General features: G+C 37.1%; 1 protein-coding gene across 4 annotated transcripts in view; it reads right to left on the bottom strand.

Annotated features, from left to right (window-relative positions):
- Positions 1-13,125, bottom strand: part of SLC30A7 (solute carrier family 30 member 7) — a 263,475-nt gene that overhangs the window by 201,766 nt on the left and 48,584 nt on the right. The gene's annotated exons all lie outside the window — the stretch shown is intronic.

Here is a 13,125-nt window from a genome sequence, read left to right as displayed (position 1 = left end):
ATACATTTCAAGAAAGGTAGAAGTTGAAATGTACCTTAAAAATTAGTGATATTTCTCTTTTAAGTTTTATTTTTATCTAAGTAATCACTACACTCAACATGTGGCTTGAACTCAGGACCCCAAGATCAAGAGTCACATGGTCCTCTGAGCCAGCCAGGCACCCCCAAAATGATATTTCTGACAGGTGGAAAGGAAGAGAAGTCATTAAAAGATCAAAGACAATGACAACAGAATAATGTTTGTCTTGTTCACAATTATATTCCCAAGGAGGCCTAGTAAAATGCTGGTCACAAATAACACAATAAACACTTGTTGGTTAAATCAATGATAGATATATAAATATCAGATGTTTTAGAATCTGGATTAAAGATGGGAAATGGCCACAGGGAAGCAATGACAAGTCCATTCCTACACTTTATGTGCACAGTGATAAGTACCTGGATAATGACAGTAAGACAGGAACAGAGACAACTAGGAAAATTAAACACATACTGAGAGAAATAACCAGCGTCTAACTGGATATAGTGAAGAAATTGTGAAGCAACATCAAGGACAAGCCCGAAAGACAGAAAGTATGGAGGGGATGGCAGTAGTGAAGATGAAAAACTCAATGTAGACAGGAGGTTAAGTCACATTCAAGTGAAAATATTCTTCAGTCAGATTAAGAGCTAAGAATAATTAGATACCACCCTTAATTCCTCCTTCTCCCTTAAAACCCCATGCTCTAAATCACCAAGTTCTCATGATTTAACATCCTATTTCCTGACTCCATTCCCTCCCCTTCATTCTACTACACATGTCTACAATAATCTCCATATCTTCACTTGGATTATTATAATAGCCTCCTAAGTGGGCCATTTTTGTCTCTAATCTTATTTCAAGTCCACTGTGATAGTCAGCTTCGAAGATGGAGCCCAATGGCCCACGTCTCCCTAGTATTCATGTTCTTGTGTCATCCTCTACTCTTGAGTGTGGGCTGGACCTAGTGACTTGCTGCTAACGAATGAAGTACAGCAGAAGTGACAAGATGGCACTTCTGAAATTATATTAAAAGACTCTGCCTTCCATCTTATTCACCCTGCTCTCTTACTTTTTTGCTGATAGTTGTCATGCTGTTCTATGGAGAGGCCCAAGTGACGAGGCACAGAGGGATGCCTCTGGAGAGGAATGGAGACCCTCAGTCCAATAGTACAGAAGGAACTCAATACTTTCAACAACCACTTCAGTGAGCTTAGAAGTGGATTCTCCCCCAAATGAACCTCCCCCAAATGAGCTTAGAAGTGGATTCTCCCCCAAATGAATGACTGTAGCCTTGGCTGATACCCTGACTGCCACCTTGTGAATGACCCTAAGCCAGAGAGCCTCACTAGCTATGACCACGTTCCTGAACCAAAGAAAACTATAAGATAATGCCTGTTATTTTAGCTACCAGGTTTTCTATAATTTATTATGCATCCTTAGATAACTAATACAACCACTCTTTATAAAACTAATATACTAGTTTATCTAAAATCAGTATCTGATCCTATCCCTTCCCCATTAAAAAATCCCTTAAAAGCTGCCCAATATCTTGAGGATTAAACGCAAGCTCTTTAACATGGTACATTTTTGGATCTGCTCCACCTAGCTTCACCTTCTATCAATCCTTGCTTCACATTTTCAGCCCTCTAAACATACTTGCACTCTACTTTTGGCTGTTCCTTCTTTTCATGCTTTGCTCATGCTGTTACCTCTGCCTAGAATGTCCCTAAACTGCCCTGTAGTCTGGCTTCTATTCCTTCTCTAAAATCTCAAGTGTCACCCCTTCTAGAGTATATTTCCTGATTCCAAACTGTTTTCCAAACTGTATGAAATGTCCTATCCGAGGTCCTATTTTAAAAAAAATCTGATACCTATGGTAATGTTAGAGGAAAAGCAACTGGAAGTGGGGTTAAGGATTCTGACAGTAAAAGAATATTGGTTATTCCTTCATCTAACCTGAAAAGCAGTGTCTGTTTCTATATACTGTGCTGTTATTATACAGGTGAGGATGCCCTGGGTTTATAAAAAAGGCAAAGAAAAACATGATGGTAGACTCACAAGGTACAATTCAATAATTATAACATTTTTCTTTCCTCTCTCCATCATTTTTAGGCAAAAAGGAAGGATCAGGAAGGAATATTTTTATATACCTAACTTAAAATTTTTATGTTTTCCTACTTTCCTTACTACTGTTCAGAAAGAGAGGCACCAAAATGATCCTCCTAGAATAAGAAAAAAGATTGAGAACAAAAAAAGAGACCCTCTAAGAGGCACATAGAAAAATATAGCTCTTTTGATCATCTCTCCTTTAATCATTTATCCCAAGGAACTGCTAATAATGCCTGAAGATATCTGAGGTGGAAAATGCACTCAATTAGAAACCACGATACTTGGGTTCTAATTCTGCCATTAAATAACTTTGGACAAACTGCATAGCCTTCTAGAGCATCAGTTTTCTCATCTGTAAAATGAAGAAGTGGACTAAACAGGCAATTTCTTCCACCTTCATTTTCATTCAATAAGAAAAAAAATGGTCAAACTACAAGGAATACTAGTGTAAGAATACATTTGGAAGTGAAGAAAATGTTACTTTTATATACATATATACATGTATATTACTTTTATATATACATATATATTACTTTTATATACATATATAACATATATATAAAGATATATATACACACACATATATATAAATATGTATATATGTATATAAAAGCATCACCAAATGAGATGAGATATACTTGGCAAACTGATTAACTTCATTACTAATTAAGTAATCCTACAAATGAATTTTTAATTATTAAGCAATTGTTATGAATAAACAATTATTAAGTAATACTGTATACCCTGCTTGGCATCAGATTTTCTAGAACCAGACAGAATCTCACTCTAGAGCTGGAAATAAAGGTCTAGAACACCAAGGTAACTTGCCTAAGGACACAGCTAGTGAGTAGGAGAGCTAAAATAATAAGACCAAATCTTTTGACTCTAACTCAATTTTGAAAAGTTCAAGTCAATAAACATCTATTATACGCCTACTATATGCCAAGCATGCAGTAGGCACTGAAAATAAAAAGATAAATAATATATAATAGCTACTTCAAAGGGATTCACAACTTTTGAACAAGTCTATAGAGAGGTCACTGGAAATCAGGCAACAAACACTTATTCAGGGCCTACCATTTGGAAGAAGGCACATATGAAGGCAAAACAACTAGAGATGATGCCTGTACCCCTTTTCATTTCCCATGAACTTCTGGTGACAGTCCTCTTTATTACTATGTTGATAACTTACTTTTAAATATACCTTTAAAAATTAAGAAAAGTGGGGGAAAATGGAAAAGAACCTGACTACTGTAGGAGAAGGCATACAATATGAACAATGATACTATTAAGCAATAGGTGTGAAACATCTTTATGCAAACAATTTTAAAATACTTAATATTTTAGAATACCCTAGGCATAGTCTAATTTTTCTAATTTGTGTGTGAGTTAAAACACAATAAAGAGATGACTGAGTCCAAGCTATAACAATCCTTGAAGAGATCAGCCTTCAAACCTTAAGGACATTTACCCTAATACAATCTCTTAATAAGTCACCCAGAATCATCTACAAATTTATCCAAACCTTTGTTCAAATTTTTATGTCTACATTCCATGTATGTTGCCCCCCAAAGCCAGCTACTCCTTACCACATTTGTTTAAAAAAAAAAAAAACACCCGAAACTAGTATTTTCCCTTCTCTCGTAAAATTTATTTTCACACGTGGCCCTTAGAAGATTATAGAACTGGTGAAGAATTTTCATGATCACAGATAACAAACTACTAAAAGTAACAGGGAATTTAGAGATCACTCATTTTAACACCCAAATCAAGAACTATGATGCATAATCCTGGTTGGCTCAGTTGGTTAAGGCCCTGACCCTTGACTTCGGCTCAGGTCATGATCTCAGGGTGGTGAGATCAAGTCCGCCTACGGGCCCCGTGCTCAGCAAGTGCAGGGAGTCTGCTTAAAATTCTCTCCCTCTCCCGTTGCCCCTCCCACTTGTGTGAGCATGCATGCGCTCTCTCCCAAAAACAAAACAAAAAAGAATCATAATACAATTAATGTTTTAATAAAATTAATTTTAAAATAACTAAATAAAAGGATCATAACTGATAAAAGGTATAATTTTTGGTAAGGGTCAATGAGGTATTTACTCATTTTGCTATATTATAAAATTCAAAATGGTTGCCTGCTTCAGTAGACTTTAAATAAAATGTTTACATTCAACAGAAGCAAGCATTTCACCAAAGCACACTGATGTGTCACACTAATTTTGTCTAACAGTAATTCTGAAATTATGTAAGGATTTCAGCTCTTAATTGTAAATAGGTCATGAAACTGTGGTGGAAGGAGAAAGGTGCTTGCTAAGTTGCATGGTGATATGCAATTTAGAACCAAGGTCAATGTCTATAATAATTTCAAAGATCATAAAATGTTAAAGAAACCTGCAGAAACTTTACAGTTGCCTTTAAAAATTGTGTTTAGCTCAGGAGTTTGTGTCCATATTTTTCTGATTAACTATCCTAATGGGAAATCATAAAACAGATTTTAGCATGGATCTATCTACCCATAATGAAAGGATATGGGGAAAAAGAAAAGCTTAGCAAATTCCTGACTGAGCTAACACTTAAAGCTGCATCCAAACCCAAAAAGTAAGCATTTGGAAACAATTAGAGGTTCACTTCTGGTTGACTAACTCAATTCTAACTTTAACAATGAAACACCATTTTCCTAGCATATATAAAAGGCATGAGTCATTAGGTATATGAGTTTACCAGTAAAACAGGGTAATGGTTTTATTCTTCAAAAGCTGAAGGTAAATCAAATTTATAATCATATAGTCATAAACATAAACTTAATGTAGGCTTAAATGCTAACAGATTAAATAAGCAATAGTTATTACTCTTTATTGCCAGTAACTTTGCAAATGAAAATATATTCAAATTTTTCTTGAGAAGCAGTTTTTAGTGAAAGAGTCTCACCATTTCAACAGTAAATTATCTAGCAGTAATTGTAAACAAGCCAAACAAAAGAAAAGGGTATACATTATGAAAACTTCTGAAGAACAGACTAGTGATAATCGTAATGCTTAGCAATAAAAAATTCCAGAGAGCTGAAACCATTACTTAGATCTGAGAGTAAACATCTATAATAATAATTAAAACATAATTACTGATTAAACTTTTTGAATTGGCTTATGGGCTCAGTCCTTCTGCATATTATCAGGGGTTCTTACAATCTATGAACCTGGAGAAAGATAGGTGTACTTTTTAAAGAACTCATAAAATTTGAAGGTCTGGTATATGTCATGTACTTGAAAATGGTTAGTGGACAAAAAGCTAAAGAAAACTGACCCAAAGTTGAAATATACTCTATGTTTAGACACAGCAGTCCTAGGGCAAGCTGTAAATATGCAGTCATAGTTGCATAAATACAATTATTTCATAGTGATGAACAATTACCTATTAACCCAAAATTTCAAGAATCATAACGCAGGGGTGCCTGGGTAGCTCAGTCAGTTAAGCCTCCGACTCTTGATTTCGGCTCAGGTCATAATCTCAGGGTCGTGAGATCAAGCCCCCCATGGGGCTAATATAGAAGAGATAACTCCAAACAACAGGGATTGTGGTTTACCTTATAATTATACTGAGTTTCAAACCTATGGTTTAAATCAATGCACATCTACAGAGTACCTACTTTAGTCAATAATGGTGATAATTAGATACCCTAAAATACCCCTAGAACTCAGAGCCAAAATCCTGAAAAGGTCACCCTTTTCCTTAAACTTCTGGAACTTAGTTATAACACCTAATACATCTGGTCTTTGGACCAAAAGCATTAGTAAATAATGTCAAATTAGTAAGTAATTAGTAATGTCTTTGTTTAGACAACACTTAATAGTTTTTAAAGTGCTTTCAGAATTTTTTTTCTTATTTGATCCTCACAGCAGCCTTAAGTAACCTTAAGAAAAACATTCCATTCTCAAATGACAGAATGTCAGATGTAGGCAAGATTTTAAGAGTATTTAGGCCAACTCCCTCACTCTGCAGAAGAGAAAACCATCTTGGAGAGATTAAGACAATTTGCTCTTTGTTATATACCAGTAAGAGGCAGAGTTGGACACGCCGCCTCCAACGCTACAGCTCTCTGCACTACACTCCAGTGTCTCATCACGATTAAGTCCTCTAGAGTCAGAGGTCATGTTCTTCCTTTTATTCCCAGCGTCCAGCACTGTACTTGGAATATAATAAGCACTTGGCACATGTCTGCTGAATGTATAATCTATTTTAAAATTTCAAACACTCTGGAAGATTATAAGAATAGAGACTAGCCCTTGTTTGATGTGATTTTCAACTCTTCAAAGTAATAGGAAATAGCAGAACAAGAAAGGTCCCCTCAATTTAGTCACTCCCCAAAAGAATTTTTTTTTGAAGATTTTATTTATTTGACACAGAGAGAGAGAACAAGCAGGGGGAACAACTGGTAGAGGGAGAGGGAGAAGCAGACTCCCCACCGAGCAAGGAGCCAGACGTGGGGCTCGATTCCAGGACCCTGGGATCATGACCTGAGCCAAAGGCAGATGCTTAACCTACTGAGCCACCCAGGCACCCCTCCCAAAAGAATTTCTAATAAATAGAACCAAAAGTGTCTTATCCTCTATTCAAATACAGGTGAGAAAGGATTAAACTCAGGCAGGAGCAATCATCATTCCCAATTCTTGACTTGCAATTTCTTATCTTAATAAAAGCTCTTTTCTTCATTCTCATGAATAAGAAACTAAATTCACACTGGCAGTATAAGAAAAAAATTACTAAATGATCTATTATGTATCCATAAAGAACAAAGGTACAGATAAAAGAAGAAAAATGCATGCAAATTCACACTGATATCCTGTCAAGAGGTAGGGAATTGGGAAGAGACAATGGACTCAACGAAGGAAGAGGGCAAAAACCTCCACCAAAGATATAGTTCTGAGAAGACTGGGCAGGAAAAAATTCACATTATTTGTATTAAAGATGGTAACATTTGTATTGAAAAGATAATGAGATCTGGAAGAACCTCCCCACTAGTTCTGGAACCCATCTGAAAGCAGTAGCTCGAGTAGGACAGACAAAAGCAGGAGATGAAGTTCTTTATGGAAATCTGCATTTTGAAAACAGTATAGAAATGAAGACACAGGATCTTGTTTAGAAAAACCAGATAAGATGCACGAGATCTTTATCACTACTATCGAAATCAAATTAATTATCATTCAGATAGCTTCAGCGATCACAAGTTTTAACTCAGAACAAAAAGGTCCTGGGGTCAGCAAGAAAAATCCAAACAGAATGGAACCGAAGTGCTGATTAATCTCTAGGTTCAACAAGGTTATTAGGAATCTGGGCCAAACTGTGTCTGTCTAGTGAAAGTTAAAAATGGTATACCTGTAACTGATTCAATCTATGTGGTGTTCAAACCATAATTTTCCTCACCATATGGTAACAGAGCTTGCCTCTAGATGGCTGAGTGTGTTCCTGTGAAGAAATCTGGTATCCAGGAAGGACAGCAAAAACAAGTAGCAAAGGGGCACTGTAAACATGCAGCAACTTCTCTGTCCTCTTAAACGATGGAGGCAGTCACCAACAAACTGTATTTCTTTTATTCTTTCCCTCCTTTCTCTCTCTTTCTCTTTTTCCCCACTTGATAATGAATGGATGAGGGTCAGTTAACTGGGGGGAAAAAAAGGGTTTTGAGAAACCATTTAAGTGAATAGTGCCTGCTTTCCAAAAGCATTCCTTTTGGGAAGGAAGGTAGGCAAGCAATTAACACTTACACAGTATTTCCCAGTTTTTTGGCAATTTGTTCTGGACTTTATATATCTTAACCTATTTAATCCATACATAACAAATTAGTCATTACTATTACTATTAACCCTACTCTAAAGCTGAAAAATTGAGGCAGAGAGGCTAAGCGACTTGCCCAAGGTCACAAAGCTAAATGGTGAAACCAGGACTTGACCCCAGGCACTTTGGCTCCATAGCAAATGCAGCTTAACCACACTGCAATATTTCTTTCCTTTTTTTCTTTCTTTTTTTTTTTTTTTAAGATTTTATTTAATTATTTGACAGAGAGCGAGCATGCATGCGTGAACAAGCAGGGGGAGCAGCAGAGGGAGAGCGAGGAGGATCTCCGCTAAGCAGGGAACCTGATGCGGGGCTCAATCCCAGGACCCTGGGATCATGACCCAAGCGAAAGGCAGACACCCAACTGACTAAGTCACCCAGGCGCCCCCACACTGCAATATTTCTTCCAATGATATCAACAACATGGCTTTGCTAGCGCTCACAAAACATCTTTGCCTACAGGAGTTCTGACTTCGGGAAAAGCTGATCTTCAAAGTGTATCGGAGGCCTGGACCACAAAAAGAAATTTAAAAGCTCAGGAAAAGGGGGGTAGTAATAACAATATAAATGTTTTCCACCCTCTGAGAGCTGATTGGTATTGTCAAAACTTGAATAGAAGCAAATCCCTGACACCTAGTTACCATTATGGGCCCGTCCTCAATGATAACTTCCAAAGTCACACTGTATGAAAAGTAAACCAAACATGGGAAATACAAAGCAAAGGCAAAAGGACCCTCATTAAATTGTTTACCCAAATCAAACTTTTAAAATTCCACTGTGAGAACAGACTTTTTACTGAGCATCTTAAGGCAGGTTTCTAATTGCTACATGACATTGGATGCTGACTATATGAAAATACCTAGTTGCTGAGATACGGATAGAAATCATGTTTTCCAAGGCATAATTAAGCAAGAGAACAGAGTAACGTAAGTGCAGGCTATAGCTAGTGGAAGAGAGTTTGAAATTAATTACACACAACTTAACAATGAATATTAAAAGCAAATATTTTATACCAAGAGGGACTATTTTTTTTCCTTTTGGCAGCAAGTGAAAAAAGGTGAAAAAAAAAGAATAAATGAATCAGAGTTGAAAAAACTTAATATGGTTTCCACCTTTAAAAATTTATGTTTACTTTTTATTATATTTTTTAAAAAGATTTTTATTTATTTGTTAGAAAGAGAGAGAGCACGTACAAGCAGGGGGAGTGGCAGGCAGAGAGAAAAGCAGGCTCCCAGCCCAGCAGGGAGCTCAAAGCAGCACTCGATCCCAGGACTCTGGGATCACGACCTGAGCCAAAAGCAGATGCCCCACTGACTGAGGCACCCAGGTGTCCCCACTTTTTACTGCATTTTTTAAAAATTTTATTTTAATTCCAATTAGCATACCCTGTTACAGCAGTTTCAGGTATACAATATAGTGATTCAACAATTCCATCTATTACTCAGTGTTCACTGTGATAAGTGTACTCTTAGTACATTCAAAGTCTCACTTCTAATCCCTTCCCCCTCTGCCTAGAGGTAAACATATTTGCTTTTGGTTTATTCTTTTAGAGTTTCTTTTGGAAATTTCTAAGAAAACATAACATGTTATATGTGTATCTCTTCTCCTGCTTCTATAAAAGGTAGCAGTGCTACATGTCTTTTACATGTCTTATGCTATACACCTACGTAGCATGTGTTGCATTATCAAGGTGTTGCTTTTTTTTTCTAAGTAGGCTCCACGCCAAGTGTGGAGCCCAGCGCAGGGCTTGAACTTATGACCCCAAGATCAAGACCTGAGCTGAGACCAAGACACTCAACTGACTCAGCCACCCAGGCATCCCTCAAGTGTTTTTTTAATAATATATCTTGAAAATCACACATTAGCATATAGAGGTCTTTTCTTTTTTTATTATTATGATAACAACAGTAACATTAAGTTTACCATCTTAAACATTTTTCAGTAACAGTAGTGTTAACACTGTTGTGCAAAAGATCTCTAGAACTTTTTTGTGCTGTAACAGTGAACTTCTATACCCATTAAACACTAATTTCTCCTCCCTGTCTCTGGCCCTTGCCAACCACCTTTCTACTTTCTGTTTCTATAATTCTTTTTTTTTTTTTAAAGATTTTATTTATTTATTTGACACAGAGAGAGACAGCCAGTGAGAGAGGAAACACAAGCAGGGGGAGTGGGAGAGGAAGAAGAGGGCTCCCAGTGGAGCAGGGAACCCAATGTGGGGCTCGATCCCAGGACCCTGGGATCACGCCCTGAGGCAAAGGCAGACGCTCAACAACTGAGCCACCCAGGCGCCCCTGTTTCTATAATTCTGACTACTTTACCTATTTCCTGTGAATGGACTCATATGATACTTGTCCCTTTTGGACTGGCTTATTTTGCTTAGCATGATGTCAAGATTCACCTATCTTTTAGCATGTGACACAGCATTTCCTTCTTTTAAAAGACTGCCTAATATTCCACTGTTTATATATACACTTCCTTTATCCATTCATCTGTTGACGGACATCTGGGTTACTTCCACCTCTTATATCTTGTAAATAATGCTGCAATGAACATGAGTATGTGAATATCTCTTTGAGATCCTGCTCTGAGTTCTTTTAGATGTATATCCAGAAGTGGGATTGCTGGTAAGTCTATTTTGAACTTTCTGAAGAACATCCATATTTTCCATAATGTACCATTCCATGCCTACCAACCTCAAGAACACATATTATCTTATCTATTCTTTTGATAATGGCCATTCTGATGGATGAGGTGATATCTCATTATAGTAATATGCATTTGCCTAATGATTAGTGCTCTTTGAGCACCTCTTCATATGCTTATTGGCCAGTTGTATATATTCTTTGGAGAAATGCCTATTCAAATCTTTTGCCTAAGGGAAGCAAGGGCAAAAATGAACTATTGGGATCTCATCAAGATAAAAAGCTTTTGCATAGCAAAGGAAACAGTCAACAAAACCAAAAGACAATGGACAGAATGGGAGAAGATATTTGCAAATGACATATCAGATAAAGGGCTAGTATGCAAAATCTATAAAGAACTTATCAAACTCAACACCCAAGAACAAATAACCCAATCAAGAAATGGGCAGAAGACATGAAAAAGACATTTCTGCAAAGACATCCAAATGGTCAACAGACACATGAAAAAGTACTCAACATCACTCGGCATCAGGGAAATACAAATCAAAACCACAATGAGATACCACCTCACACCAGTCAGGATGGCTAAAATTGACAAGTCAGGAAATGAAAGGTGTTGGCAAGGATGTGGTGAAAGAGGAACCCCCCCCCCCCCCCCACTGTTGGTGAGAATGCAAGCTGGTGCAGCCACTCTGAAAAACAATATGGAGGTTCCTCAAAAAGTTGAAAATAAAGCTACCCTAGGACCCAGCCATTGCACTACTGGGTATTTACCCCAAAGATACAAATGTAGGGATCCGAAGGAACACCTGCACCCCAATGTTTATAGCAGCAATGTCCACAATGCCAAACTATGGAAAGAGCCTAGATGTCCATTGACAGATGAATGGATAAAGAAGATGTGAGATATATATATATATATATATATATATACACACACACACATGCACACACACAGACACACACACACACAATGGAATATTATGCAGCCATCAGAAAATGAAATCTTGCCACTTGCAAGAATGTGGATGGAACTAGAGCGTATTATGTTAAGCAAAATAAGTTAATCAGAGAAAGACAATTATCATATGATCTCTCTGATATGTGGAATTTGAGAAACAAGGCAGAGGATCACAGAGGAAGAGAGGAAAAAATGAAACAGGACAAAACCAGAAAGGGAGACAAACCATAAGAGACTCAATCTCAGGAAACAAACCGAGGGTTGCTGGAGCGGAGGGGGGTGGGAGGGATGGGGTGACTGGGTAATGGACATTGGGGAGGGTATCTGCTATGGTGAGTGCTGTGAATTGTGTGAGACTGATGAATCACAGACCTGTATCCCTGAAACAAATAATACATTATATGTTAACTTAAAAAATAAAAATAAATAAAAAATAAAAGTGCTTAGCATAGGGCCCAACAGGGTGTATGCAATAAATATTTGCTATTATTATTTAAAAAAAATCTTTTGCCTATTTTTAATCGGATTATTTGTTTGCTGTTATTATTGCTTGAGTTGTAGATTTTCCTTATATATTCTGCATATTAACCCCCTATCAGATACATAATTTATAATTATTTACTCCCATTCCATAGGATGCCTTTTTACTCTGCTGATTGTTTCTTATAATGCACCAATAGTTTTTAAGTTCAGTAAAGTCCCATTTGTGTATTTTTTTATTTTGTTGCCTGTCCTTTTGGGTCATAGCTAAAAAACCACTGCTAAATCCAATGTCCTAAAGCTTTCCCCCTATGTTTTCATCTAGGAGCTTCGGAGTTTTAGATCATGTATTTAGGTCTTTAATCCATTTTGAGTTAATTTTTGCATGTGGTAATAAGGTAAGAGTCCAACTTTCTTTTTTTTTTTTTTTTAAAGATTTTATCTATTTATTTGACAGAGAGAAAGACAGCTGGTGAGGGAGGGAACACAAGCAGGGGGAGTGGGAGAGGAAGAAACAGGCTCCCAGAAGAGCATGGAGCCCGATGTGGGGCTCGATCCCAGAACCCTGGGATCATGCTCTGACCTGAAGGCAGATGCTTAATGACTGAGCCACCCAGGCGCCCCACCAGCTTTATTCTTTTGCATGTGGACATCCAGCTTCCCTAAAACCATTTGTTGAAGAGAGACTGCATTTTCCCCACTGTAAAGTCTTGGCACTCTTGTCAAAATCATTTGGCTATATATGCAAAGGTTTAGTCCTGGGCTATTTGTTCCATTGGTCTATATGCCCATCTTTATGCCAGGACCACACCATCTTAATTACTATTGCTTTGTAGTATGTTTTGAAATCAGGAAGTGTGAGGCCTCCTTCCTTCTCAATATTGTATTGGCTATTCATCATCCTTTGAGATTTCATACAAATCTTAGAATTTTTTTTTTAAGCAAAAAATGTCATTGGGATTTTGATAGAGATTGCATTGAACCTGTAGATCACTTTGGGTAGTGTACACATTTAAACAACATTAAGTTCTGAGCCGTAAGCAAGAGAAATCTTTCCCTTTATTCATATCTTCAATTTCCTTT

The sequence above is a fragment of the Ailuropoda melanoleuca genome, chromosome 2, assembly GCF_002007445.2.
Source record: "Ailuropoda melanoleuca isolate Jingjing chromosome 2, ASM200744v2, whole genome shotgun sequence".
Taxonomy (NCBI): Eukaryota; Metazoa; Chordata; class Mammalia; order Carnivora; family Ursidae; genus Ailuropoda; species Ailuropoda melanoleuca.
The sequence above is the reverse complement of the archived record's forward strand: the minus strand, read 5'-3'. Positions and strand labels throughout refer to the sequence as shown.